The 13253-nt window shown below is 42.2% G+C and overlaps 1 protein-coding gene across 1 annotated transcript in view; it reads right to left on the minus strand.

Moving 5' to 3' along the window:
* The window catches only part of setbp1 (SET binding protein 1), a 52586-nt gene extending 39963 nt beyond the window's left edge, over nucleotides 1–12623 (minus strand). The window contains exon 1 of the mRNA XM_032577498.1: nucleotides 11756–12623. The gene's annotated coding sequence lies outside the window, so the exon portion shown is untranslated. The remainder of the gene's footprint in view (nucleotides 1–11755) is intronic.
* Nucleotides 12624–13253: the final 630 nt, after the last annotated feature.

Below are 13253 nucleotides of genomic sequence, written 5' to 3' on the forward strand. Positions count from 1 at the left end.
CCGGACTGGACCACGGTCTGCAAACATGACTCAAGTAGGAGCTTTGCTGCTCGCTGGAGACACATAAAGACCTCAGTGTTCACAGCAAGCAGCCAAAAGAAAACATCCTCAACCCCTATTCAGGGTTACACACTATGAGGGTTACTGCTGGAATACACCATCCATCCATCCCACATCAGGTAATGGGGGGGAAAACGTCCAGGATGGGAATCCCAGACATCTATCTCCCAGCGTCACTCTCCAGCTCCTTCTGACGGTTCCCAAGGCGAATCCAGGCCACAAGGGATGCACAGTCCCTGCAGTGGGCTCTGGGTCTTCCCCAGTTGCACATGGAGAGAAACTTCCAAAGAGAGAAACCCAGGAGGCGTCCTGATCAGCTGCCATAACCACCAGGAGGAGAGCTCCTCTCTCCATCTCTAAAGGTGAGTCAAGCCATCCCACAGGGGAGGCCCATTTCAGCCACTTGTTCTCATCTCACGAATAGGCCTGTCATGACAACAAATTCTGCTGGATGACAAACTGTCCCATTAATTATAGTAATAAACGATAATTTATTACCGTAAATAAATAAATACATTTATTTATTTAATAAAATAAATCCTTTTATTACTTATTTTTAAGTAATAAAAGGATAAAGGCATAACAATGCAAGTACGCGCTCTCAAAGATCAGTGAACTTTAATTTCTGACGAACATTTAATGCTGGAACTGGAAGACATTTTAAATATCAAAATAAATAAAACAATCAAAACAACGAATAAAAACAGACACTGAAGTTTCTGTAAACAAAATTGCCCTTTGAAAAACGAGCTAATTGAGACCAACAAACCGGAGTGAAGCTCTTTGTCATCCAGTTTTTGGCAAAAAGAGAGAAAGAGACACGAGAAAGATAAACAATCATACAAATGGAAATGATTGAGCTCGTTTTAATTCATCAAGTGATTAATCGATTTATTCCTTATGGCGACACGCTTACTAATGACCATCGGTGAGTCTCAATATATATATAAATCTGTAAATTCAGAGCGCTGCTTTTTGCTAACAGATTGAAGAGACCGCTATGGTTGCTATCCCACCTTCCACCCCATGATCACTTGAGAACAAGACGCCAAGATAAGGACAGCATTGACCTCAGTCCAACCTCTTTCGTTCAAGAACCAGACCAGCCCCAGACTTTGGGAGCTGACTGCTATCCTGAAACAGGTCGGGTAAAACCCTGACGTTCCCAAACCAGAAACTTTCCTCTCTACTGCTATGCCTTGAGATCCTAAGCTTAGCATTATCTGGATGAGTTTTCTCAGTGTGCTTTGTCTGAGCAAGAGTAAACGATAAATCCTCACCATCACAATACCCAAGAAACCTCCATAACACAAGCTCTTAGGAATAAATATCATAATTCAGGGATTTTATTTAAAGCAGAGATTAACTGTCTGTTCTGTTTTAAAGTTGAAAATCCTAAAAAAAAAAAAACTTTACTTCTCTAGACTGAAACCACTTATAAGCTTTCCTGATATGGTTTTGAAAATTAGAGAACAGTGGTTTTAATGTTAAGATGTACTTTAACATTAAATGTGCTTTTCCTTATTTGAGTAGTAATATACTGTGAAGCTTAAAAATAGTCCAAAGTGTTTCTACTGTGTCTATAGAACAACACCGCTTTTTTTAAGAAACACTTTAAGTTATTAAGCAACAATCATTTTTCAGTGTAAAAAGAGGGAAAAGAGACGAGCTTTCTGAAAGCATCAGTGTGCTAAAAATATTGAAATCCCCAGATATCACAAGGCAATAGTATGAAATGTTGATTTTAACGACTAATAATGGTCGCAGATTTTTAACATCACAGACTTGTTCAATTGTTTTATAACTGTGCTGCCTTGAAGCACATCTGTCTCCAGTTGTAAGTCAGGCAGTCCATCACAGAGACACAGGACAACCAGCCCAGCATGCACACACTTCAGGGCATTTTAGAGAGGCTAGCTGATTGTGTCTCAATGAGAAGTGTCGTTGTCTTGAATTCTAAGTGTGTGGGTTCAGATCCAGCCTCCTACAGTCACATGTTGGTGTGTCTCTGGGCAAAGGACTTCTAACCAAGTGGCCTGATCTGCATGCATGGGTATGAATGTGTGACACAATAGTGATTTTTGTCAATGGGGCTCTAATGTAAAGCACTTTGAGTGGTTGGTATAGCTAAAAATACCCATTTAACCTAACAGTAATGTTTTGGACTGTGGGAGAAATCCAGACAGAACCAGGCGTGCACAGAAAGAACAGAAAAAGAATTCAGACTCAGGTCCGTTTTACCACCATGCAGCTTCGAATTATTTTTTTTGTAAAATTACATTGAAAACTTTGTTTCCCAAAGTCAAAAATGATTGATTAAGACCAAAACTTACTGAATCCCTTTTCAACTAAACATTCAATAAAAAAATAATAAAGAGTAGAACTGTTTTCATTAACCAGCATAACAACCTCATACACAACCAAATCTGAACCTGAAGAGAGCTTTAAAAGGGAAAGGTGGCAGAAACTATCAGCAAACAAGCGTGAAAAGCTTCTAGGAAGCTACAATAAGCACAGAGTAGACATTTCTACCAAAGCCTTTCTATAAGAGTCACTTATAAAAACAGGAAAAGTCCTGAAGAATTGGTTTTATTTCGCACAGCCTGAGAGCAAAATGATCTATAACTTTTCTGTAAAGGATCAAGGGGAGTCATCTTACATTGGTCATGGTGTTTGTGTTTTCTCCTCGAAGTCAATGTCTTAATTTATAGATCCACTCTAATTTGTAAACCCTGCTTAAAAAAGCAGAGTGTTATAAAGTTAAGCTGAAAGTTGATTTAGAAAAGCTACTTTAAGCAGGATATATCAAGTGAAAGAGTTCTCATCAACAGAGTTGCCTAACCTTTAAAGATTCATTCAAAAGTGAAACTACGACTGTCACCCTATGCAAAACCATTCAGTGCATAAATGTTGATATTTCAATAAACACTAGGAGTAGCGATGCAGAGAGAAACTGCCTAGCAACAAGAATTGATCAACTGTCAGCTGTGGCTGGCCAAGAACTCAAAATGCTGATCTCTATCAATAAATGAAAGTTAAACAATAAGTGCAACCAGATGACGCTAAAACAGCTCTTTTATGTGGATTCTGCTACTGTGTGAGGAAGATTCAAAGCTAACAATTTTCAGGTGTTTAAAAATGCACTTTAGTAAAGCCATTTTAAAATGTATTTTCTAAAATGTCGTGAGGAGTCTGTGGTTCATTCAAGCGGTGACCGAGGGAAAAAATACAACAGGGAGGTCGAACAGAGTACAGATCATTTGCTCTGTTTCATCTTTTGGAGCTTTCAGCCCCTGTCTGTTAATGAACATCCAAGATTTAGAAAAAGTGGCAGGATTTTGGAGTTAAATCAAGGAAATTCTCTCAGCTAAACACAGAGAGCAGATCTGGCAATGCTAACTGCGCTAAACACTGATATCACAATCTAAAGATAATGTGAATTCTAATCATTCTCCTTTTGTTTCAATATAACAATAAAAACCTGGATTGATAATTGCCTACTTCCAGCAAACTTTGGGGAAGAGGAGGATTACACCCTGGACAGGTCACCTGTCCATTACAGGCCTCTGCTCTCAACAGAAGCTATACACAATGATAACATTTTAATTGGTGACTGGACTCTTTAACTTCACCCCCAGTTCCAGATGAAGGCAGGTCTTCTGACCTGAAGATTTGCTGCCGTCAAGCATGACATATCAACATATAAACACTGACATTGATGGAGTCAATGTTTTTATGCAGCTCAAACAGAAAGAAAGTGCTAAACTACCACCACCTCCAGTTTAGCTCTGAAACTGATACTGTAAAAAAAAACAAAAAGCAAGAGGAAGCCGTAATCAAAAGGCTCTGCACCACAATAAGAATTATGGATGCTCACAGCAGGGAGAAGAAAAACCATTTCAGAGAAGGTTTCTTCTTTTAATGAATAAATAAATCAAATGCTTAATTGCTTGAGGCATAAGTTTCACTCTTCAGATTCAAGGCTACAGATTACTCAGAACTTTTATTTCCTTTTAAGAAAACTTCGGTTTTTAACAGCAGATTTCTTTTTTAAGTTGCAGAAAGTATCCATCAGTCTTTCTGTGGCGAACATTATTTTCCTCTGTGGTAGATCTCCACATCTTAAATGCAAAGCCTTTTTGGCAGCCTGAAGTCTCGGATGTCACAGCCTCCATGATTTAAGTCTTCCCCTAAACAGTTCTCCAAACAAATCCAGCTCACTGTACGACCGCACATTGGGAAGGGTTACATCAGTCTGTAACAATGATACATAAATAAAGCAGCCAAGATGATCAGCTTGATGGATTACCCATCTCAGGGATGTCTTTCATACCCCTCTAGAAAGAATGAAAGCCGCTCGCTTCCAGGAAGAAATCGCTGCAAAAAAAGAACAAAAAAAAAAAAAGCTCTAAACCACCGCTGTGGTCGCTTCGATGGCTTCTGGGTTTGACAGAAATAACAGCAGATATTAGGTCCAGCCTGATCTCTCAGAGTGCCCACATGACCCACTTTGGTCCTCATGCCAGCCGAGTGACTCGCCCCCTGTGGTATGTATGAAAGCCACCCTGGCCATCATGTGACTGCGAACAATGAAAGGAAGAAAGACACCGATGCCAACCACAATGAGACACACACACAAACACACCCCCACAGATCAAAAACACATACTTTGAAGATTTGCGGCCTTTTACCACAATGACCCTATATGACAGCAGAGTGGTATTAAGCATTAGTCCAGGCTATTACTACGTAAACTACTTAGCTAGGTCATGGCTCCTTCTCCTCCCTCCCTGCTCAGCTGCCCTAAGAAGTGTTTAGTACAGTTACTGGCAGGCCCGGAGAGTTTATGTAAGCCTGACCCTTCCTCGGGCCTCCCTCACTTACTTAGCCCGAGCCTCCCTGTCTCCTCTTTCCTACACACACACACACACACACCCCGGCATACACATACACACCTCAGCTAGCCTCAAACAGCAGGCTGATTGTGAGAGGCCAGACTCGCTGCATAAATAGCTTTATTATGCTCTCAGAACTGCCAGAGCTAACCAGCTTCGCTCTCAAACAGCATAAGGTCGAGCGAGGAGGGCCACGCAACGTTTTGTCTAATGATGAAACACCGATAATGGAACACAGATGGACAGAGGAGAGAGACGGTGCATGATGCAAACGTACAGACAAAACTGAGGAAGAAAAGAGTGTTAGCAAAAAAAAACGGAGAGAGTGAGGCAGAAGGAGGGAAGGAGGGGGGGGGATGGCAGCAGAAACACAACCTTTTAAGGCTGCATACCCAGCAGCTCAGTGCCTGAGGTGGACTCGCAAATAGCTCATACACACATGGAGACAAATGCATGCACACACACATTTAAAGATTCAGATGCACACCAAATGGCTGTTGTTTTTTTTCTTATTTGCACAAGCCGGTGATTTTTTTTTTTCCCCCCATCTTTCTTTTTCATGTGAGAGAACCAGCACAGTCTGTGGCTGCAGATGAGTATCTTAATGAGATGCAGAACACTGTCTTTTCATTCATCTGCTCTACTCTTTTAATACAGGGCTGAAATGTTTCCAACAGGATGCAATCTTAGCTTGGAGGAAAATCCTAAGAGGTGGGCCCAGTCTTCTTCTGGTGTTCACAAGCAGAGCCTGCCTGATACATAAGCAAACTAAGCAGCTGTCACAGAAGTCAGGTGTACAAATGTAAATATTTACTGTTATGCAGTAACTACAGTTCTCATCTCTATCTTTAAAAGGTTGTATGTAAAATCTATTTAGTGTATGTAAAATCTATTTACTTTTTCTGAGTAAAATATTTTGGTTTTGAAGCAACTCAGCACTTTCACCATCTTACTTTTCAACTTGGTATAACCACCTTAACTACAGAAACACAGAGAACCTGCTGAAGGCACGCTGATGAGAACTAAATTTCTGATCCCAAAATCTGATTTCTCTTTGAGAACTATAATATACATAAGGATATAGGAACAGGTAGGAAAAAACAACATTCAGAATATTTTTTATATCCTTCCTACCGATACTGTCCCTCCAGTACTTTAAAAGCAGAGATGATGTCAGGCTAAAAAACATGTTTTCCTCATATTTCAAAGTTAAAAGATTAGAGAGTTAATCTATCTTTTGTAAAGCCTTGGAACCCATATTTGCAATTAGCAGAGTTAGCTCAGCTAGCATTAACATTAGGGTGGCCTCCATGTGTATTTCCTGGAGCAGTGGCTCCAAAGGTTGAGATGGAGATCCCAGTAGGTGAAAAGAATTAACAAATAGGCTCTAAAAATTTACATCAGAAAAAAATTGATTGGGGAAGGAAAAAAGCTGCCTTGTGATAAAGTGCTTACCCCTTAAATAAATCAAGAATTAACGGTAAATAACTTGTGTATTTTTTGTTGTCTTTTTTGAAAAACTGGGTTCAATTCACAAGGCCCAGTTACTGCTAGATCTGTGCAATCAAGAAGTCATTAAAACATAGGAGAAATCTAAAAGATCTAAACAGTAGCACATTATGGCCCAATTCTGGAAAAAATGAAAGAAAAGATGAGAAAGTAACTGACATATACTAGTCTGGAAAAGGGTTAAAAAGTCATTTCTAAGTTTTTGGGACTCCAGAGAACCACGGTGAGTCATTATCCACACATGGAGAAAGCATGAAACAGTGGGGAACCTTCCCAGGAGTGGCTGGAAAGAACACCAAGACTCGTCTCACATTTGCTAAAAGCATCTTGATAAGTGTACACGGTGCATATTGCATTGCATGTTAGTACACTGATGAGACAAAGGAAAAACCTCTGGATGGTGTGTGTTCTGTTCATCTGGCATAAAACTAACGCAGCATTTCAGAAAAAGAACATCTTAATGAGAGCGAAGCATGGAGGCGGAGGTATTATTGTCAGGGGCCGCCTTGAAGCAGCCATTGAAGAAACTCTGAATCCTCATCTCTACATGAAAATCCTGAAGAGGAATTTCTGGCCATTAGTTTGAGACCTTGCCCTAGTCAAAGTCCAGACTTCCATCTGAATGAGATGGTAAAAAACCTTCCAATGTGGCTGAATTAAAATCAGTGAAGTGGATCAAAACTCGTCCAGAGTGATGTAAAATAACTCTCAAATAAAACCTGAGCAGATATGAGCTGCGAGGTATAGAGATGCAGTTACTTTCTCACATAAGGCCATGTTGGTTTCTATAGCTTTGTTCCCTCACAAAACAAAAACCTGCTTCTTGCATTTACTATGCCTCTTTTTTGTTTGACGTCAACATTTGTTTAGTGATCTGAAACATTTAAGCTACAACAAAAAAGCCAAACAAGCTAACTCTGTAAGGGGGCAAATACTTTTCACAGGACTGCACTGCTACTAGAGGTATAGTGCATTAATGTTTGAACATGGATGATATAAAGGGGATATTAGGCGGGCTCTGATGATTTATGGTTGTTTGAAGGGGCCCCAAATCAAATTCAGCTTAAGGTCCCGGACAGCCTTGGACAGGCTCGGATCACAAATCACACAAGCGGAGAAGCGAGTTTCTAAGTTAGATGACCGGCAAGGTGAAAGAAGCCATCAAACGGATTATTCTAAAAATCATGACTCCTAGAACAAACGCTCCCATCTCCGCCTGCTCAACATGGATGGCACATGCATGAGCTCGACTATAAGGTGGCAGGAAGGACGACCATAAAACTCCACATGTGGGGCAGCCATAATTGAAAATGATGGTCCTTGGAGTTGGCTCATGAAGAGATGCACACACACACACATGCTGAGACACACACACCCCCACACACAGATCCCCAGGACAAACCATATGCCAGGTAGCAAGAAACCCATCCTCACCTAACTACACCCTCCACAAGCAGATGAATGTTAAACCATTTTAACTGCAGCAGAAGCCACAAAATGGCTGTCAGCAAAAAAAAAACACCTCCCCTACTCTCCCACTGTCTTCCTCCTTCCCCTCACCTCACCCCCCACTCCCCACCTCCGTTCTCTCCCTGTCTTCTCCCTCTGCTACGACTTTCCTTCGCCCTCCACCTCGCTCCCTCTCCCACCCCCCACTTCACTCCCTCTTTCTCTCAGAGCGCTCTGCCAAAAGGTGCTCCAGTGCCGATATTCTGTTCACAGAGACTGCCAACAGTTAGATTTGTCCTTGGATCCCGTTCACATTCCCTCCCTCCCCTCTCCTCTCCCTGTGATCCTATTTCGACCTGAGGTCCTCAGCCCAGAAGGGGATACACCTAATCGATTTCTCATGCTTTAATTTAAAGGTGGCACAGGCATCTTGTTACCTAATAGGGAGTAACAACAGCTAGCTTGGTACTTTTTATGCCGGGGAGAAAAAAAAAAAAAAGGGAAAAAAAGATGAAATTGCTGCCTTGTTTTGAGTGGGAGAGGGGAGCTGAAAGTGCTAACGAGACAGGATCGATAAAATTACCTCTATTATCCATCCTTCAACATGGTCATGCACTGCTTGCCCTTTATCACCCACATGAGCTCACTTCCACAACTTCACTCCCACATGTTCAGGAGAGCTGACCGAACGTCGGCTCTGCTCCCTCCACCCTCCAGCTGCGCTCGTCTTCAGGTGGACCTGGACCGGACTGGAGTTTTAAAAAGGCTGACATTCTCCTTCATCAACGGCACAACACTAGTACGTGTATTCACTCGTTTCTATTCTATTTTCTCGTACCCAGAAAATAGAAAACCCGACCAGGTATTGATCCAGGGAGCACAAACTGGAAGAAACGTGCATGTTCTAGCATTTCTGCACCGAGGTGTAATGCATTTATGCTATGATGTATCTATTATGCACTCATCTTTAGGCTCAATTCACAGGTTTTCAATGAGTTAGCACTGCAGACTGAGATGGCCACTGAAGACGGCTGATTTTGTGTCTGGCTAAAAGTGACAGTGATGACTCAGTCATGCTTTTTCAGATCACTGTCCTGTTAAGATACCAAATGAACAGAACCCAGCAGCTTTTTAACTTTAAACGATTTGGTATATCAAAGAATTTATAATGTATTTCACTTTAACAAGGCCCCACACTGTTTGGAAGAAAACAGTCCCGCAGCATCACAGAACCCCCACCATGCTGTACAATGGATACGAGATGCTTTTCATTCTTTGTTTCAGCCCTGACTCATTCCTGGTGTTTCTTGCCAAAACACTCAGTCTATGGCCGACTCCCATTTTGCTACTTATCCTTCATCGTTAGCCTTCAACCCTACTTTTCTCTGGGAGTCCAGATAGTTTCTGGACTCCCAGTAGGGAGGAGGCGAAGGGGCCAAAGCGCCAACAAAGTGATGTTTTAATAGTGGAAACTACAGAACAAATCAGATTTATTACAAGAATACATGAGGGTTTAGATTCTGGGACTTTTGGACTCGTTTATGCAACTCCAACAGAACAAATAGTAAATTCAGCAACCAGAAGGAACTTAATGTTATTTTACAGCCTGAAAAAGTCAGAAACATCTGTGGGGGTTTTTATGCTCCACATAATGTGATGCTGTGCGATGAACTGTCAATGATAAATGAAGATGAAGGAAGTAGAAGAAGCATCTGATTAAAGCGCAGTGTTTGATTAGTGAGGTGGACATTTCCTTGGACCAAAGATGCCAAGCAGAACCTTGAATCCCATTTCCTAGTGTCACCTCTGACCCTTCACACTGAACTCAGGTAAAGACAGACATATTCTAATGAAATGTCAGGAGCTCCTCGTGTTAAGAAGCTAAAAATGAACCGACTTCAATGTAATTGAAATAGTCGAGATTGTTTCTATGATCCATTATCAATAAAACACACTATAAGGTTCATGAATTAAATAGGAGAAATTAAGCACAGTATTTTTAAATGTCCTTCAAAAAGAACTGAGGTTTACTGATCTGACCGCAAGTATTGTGAAGCATGTCAAACTTTAAAATATTGAATTTAGTACTTTTTTACACAAGGGTGAAAGCTGAAATTACATATAAGTAGACCTAACCAGGTTTGAAACTTGTTATTGTGACTGAAATAAGTAGAAACTAAATACATTGACATGAATCAAGCTACATCCTAGCAGTGGTTTGTGTATCTGTATTTATACTTTTGTTATTTCTCAACAAGCAAGAAAACGACATCCAATGCAGGATTCATAACAGTTTGCATGTCACATAAAGCCATACGTTCAAGTACATGTAATCAGCAAGAGCTGATGCTGCATCATCTGATCACTATCCTGCTTAAAGATCAAGAGGCAACAGAGGCCACCACATTTCTCTTTATCGGTACTTTAAAGAGTCCAAGGCCACTGGAACAGAAAGTGGCCCACAAAACCTCCACTCTGTACTCAAGAGTAGGCATGAGGTGATATATTCATCCTTTGTTTCATGCACCTGGATTGGGTGTTTGTTGGGGAAAATTTTGATCTTTGGTTGACTCTGGTTTCATTTCATTCCCCTTAATGTTACTGTTAGCCTCCGGTCGTGTGTTTCTCAGCAGTAAGTCATCCTAATCGTTTCTGCAGTGTAATTAAAGGGAGCTGTGTTTTGGCTCTAGCAGGTCATGGCTGTCCACCTGAACTGACCAAACTAAAGATAATTTATCAGAGAACCACCTAGACAAGAGAGTCATGTTAACCCCAGAGGAGCAGCAGGTGTGGACGACTCAGGAGAGAGAATATGTTGATATTTAGTTTAGAGTGGCACAAAAGAAACTCATAAGAAGTGACAAGCTTAAACTTTCTAAACTTTCAACATGCAAAATACCATGTGGGGTTGAAAACTAACGCTGAACCTCCCCCCAAACACATCCTCCTTGTGGTGAAACATGGCGGAGGTAGAGTCATGCTGCGGGGATGCTTTTCTTTGGTTGCATTGGATGGAGTTAAAAACAGAGCCATCCAGGAAAAAGAAAACCTGACGAGGCTACAAGATACTCCAGACTAAGGACAAACTTCAACAACAAGGCTGACCAAACAGCAGTTCAGATCAAAGCATGTGATAGGGTGGCCTAGTCAAAGTCCAAACCTAAGTTCAACCAATATTCTGCAGAGTAAAAACAAATGAGAATTCGGAACCATCTTTGCGAACTAAAAGCGTCGCAAAGATGTGAAAAGACGGCTTCAAGCGTTTGGATTTCTGGAATCTTTCACAAAAAAAAATAATAAAAAAAATCTCAAAAACGCAACGCCACAACAACACATCAAAACCCATAGAGCCCAAATCAGTTCAGTACAACTAAACACCCTAAAAAAGTAACAAACACCCCGTGTTTGTTACATTGATCGGATTATCAATGTCAAATGAAGACGCAGGAGGCAGAGCCCAGCAGGAAAATATCTGATCTAGCAGCGGTTTTTGATGAGTGAGGTGAACCTTTCCTCCTGTGTTGGTAGAGAAGACCCAATCAAAGCCGCACAAGCGCCAAGGTGCTACCCAGCGATAACAAATGCTGCCTCCCTGGTGATACAGCCTTGTTTGGGTTGGCTACGTGCGTGAATCTGCCCGCTTATTTTGTGGGCATGTGCCTGCAAGCATTGTCAGCGCGCTCCCTGCGAGGAGCCGTACCTGCAGGCGCGCACGGCTCTCGCTTCAGATCTGCATGCAAAACAAGAAACACTTTCAACAGCAGCGCAGGCACGCCGACATGGACAGAAGAAGAGGTGCGTTCAGGTGCGGGGAATGTGCTCAGTCAAGCGGGGCTACTTACCCATGTCTAATGTTGTCACACTGTCGGCTCTAACGTGTGAATATTTCATCAAGATCATTTACAATCCATTTAGCCAAGACACGTCTTTTACACAAGCGACGGATGGGATGACAGCCTCCCGGGGAGCTGTCAAACGGTGCCGGGGAGTAAATGTGGATGGATTTTTCTCTGACAGAAAACCCCGGGGAAAATGGCGTCAACAGCGCTTTGGAAAGAGAGGAGCGAGGGGGGAAATAGGACTTGCGGGCGATCCGATGAGAATCGAGGTTGCAAAAAAATAAAAACAAAAAATAGAGATTAAGGGGGGGGAAGAAAGAAGAAGAAGAAGAATCCAGCAGGAAACTTGGCGGTCGTGTCCAGGTTCTGCCAGAAAGGAGAACCGATCGGGGTCTCCTGCAGGCGGGAGCAGCCGGAGAGCCGCAGCGGTGCAGAGAGCGTGTCCCGGTGCCTTGCGGGATCGCTGGTGAGTCGGCGCTGAGATCCCTCGCAAATCCGCTACTCGGCTGGAAGGAGGGGAGGAGGAGGAGGAGAGGAAGAAGAAGAAGGAGGGGGAGCAGCTCTGTTACTGCAGTCAAAACAAGCAGCCCGCATCCGACTACAAGCCAAAAATCCAAACGAGGGGGGAAAAGATTTTCTGCGACAACAGAGCGCGCTTTGAGCCGTGTCCGTGCAGCGGAGGACCGGGGAGCTGAGGCTGCACACCGCGGGTTAGCTCGCTTTAGGTCGCCGGCTGCACTGGATCAAGGCTTTCTCTCGCTCTCTGAGCCTGTGTGCCTCTCTCTCGCTTTGCTTTTCCAATCGGTGAATGTCAGGTCCCGGAGCCTGGTGTCTGGTAATGATCTCACCCAGCAGACTGGAAGCTCTGGCCAAGCTGAGCCGACCAGAGCAGAGGAGGAGGAGGAGGAGAAAGAGGAAGAGGAGGAGCGAGATCGCCTCCTTCTGGCTGCGAACAGCCTCTGCACGTCCCTCGTTTCTGTGTCCACCTGCTTTTCACCAGTTTTCTCCAAGGGGGACAGCTTATAGAGACATTCTGATAGTTTAATGTAATGGAAATGAGAGGTGGGGCTCAAGCTTTTCTCTGCAGAAGCACAACATGCATCTATAGAAAGGCTCTGAGTAATAGAAAAAATATTACTTCAGCTGGTTAATGTATATGCATGAAAACTGCAGAGTAAGGAAGTAAAAAAACGTACATGTCTAAAGGAGTGATTATGAAAAAATATTCTGGCTTTGAATTTCATAAATTGACCAAAAATAGCTCAGATAGAAGTGAAACAATTTGATTGTGCCAAATAAGTTAATTTTTCTAACATTCACAAAAAAAAAACCACAGTCAGTAATTTAGTAAATTTATTAAACTCTTTTAAACTTTTCAGCATTTTCTCTCACTACAACCATAAATCTAAATGTATGTTATATGAATATTTTGAACTTTGGAGGAGATAGGGGCCCATAGCATCACAGAACCTCCACTATACTTAATGGGCATTTGTTTGTT

Source organism: Xiphophorus hellerii, chromosome 12 (genome assembly GCF_003331165.1).
Source record: "Xiphophorus hellerii strain 12219 chromosome 12, Xiphophorus_hellerii-4.1, whole genome shotgun sequence".
Classification (NCBI taxonomy): Eukaryota; Metazoa; Chordata; class Actinopteri; order Cyprinodontiformes; family Poeciliidae; genus Xiphophorus; species Xiphophorus hellerii.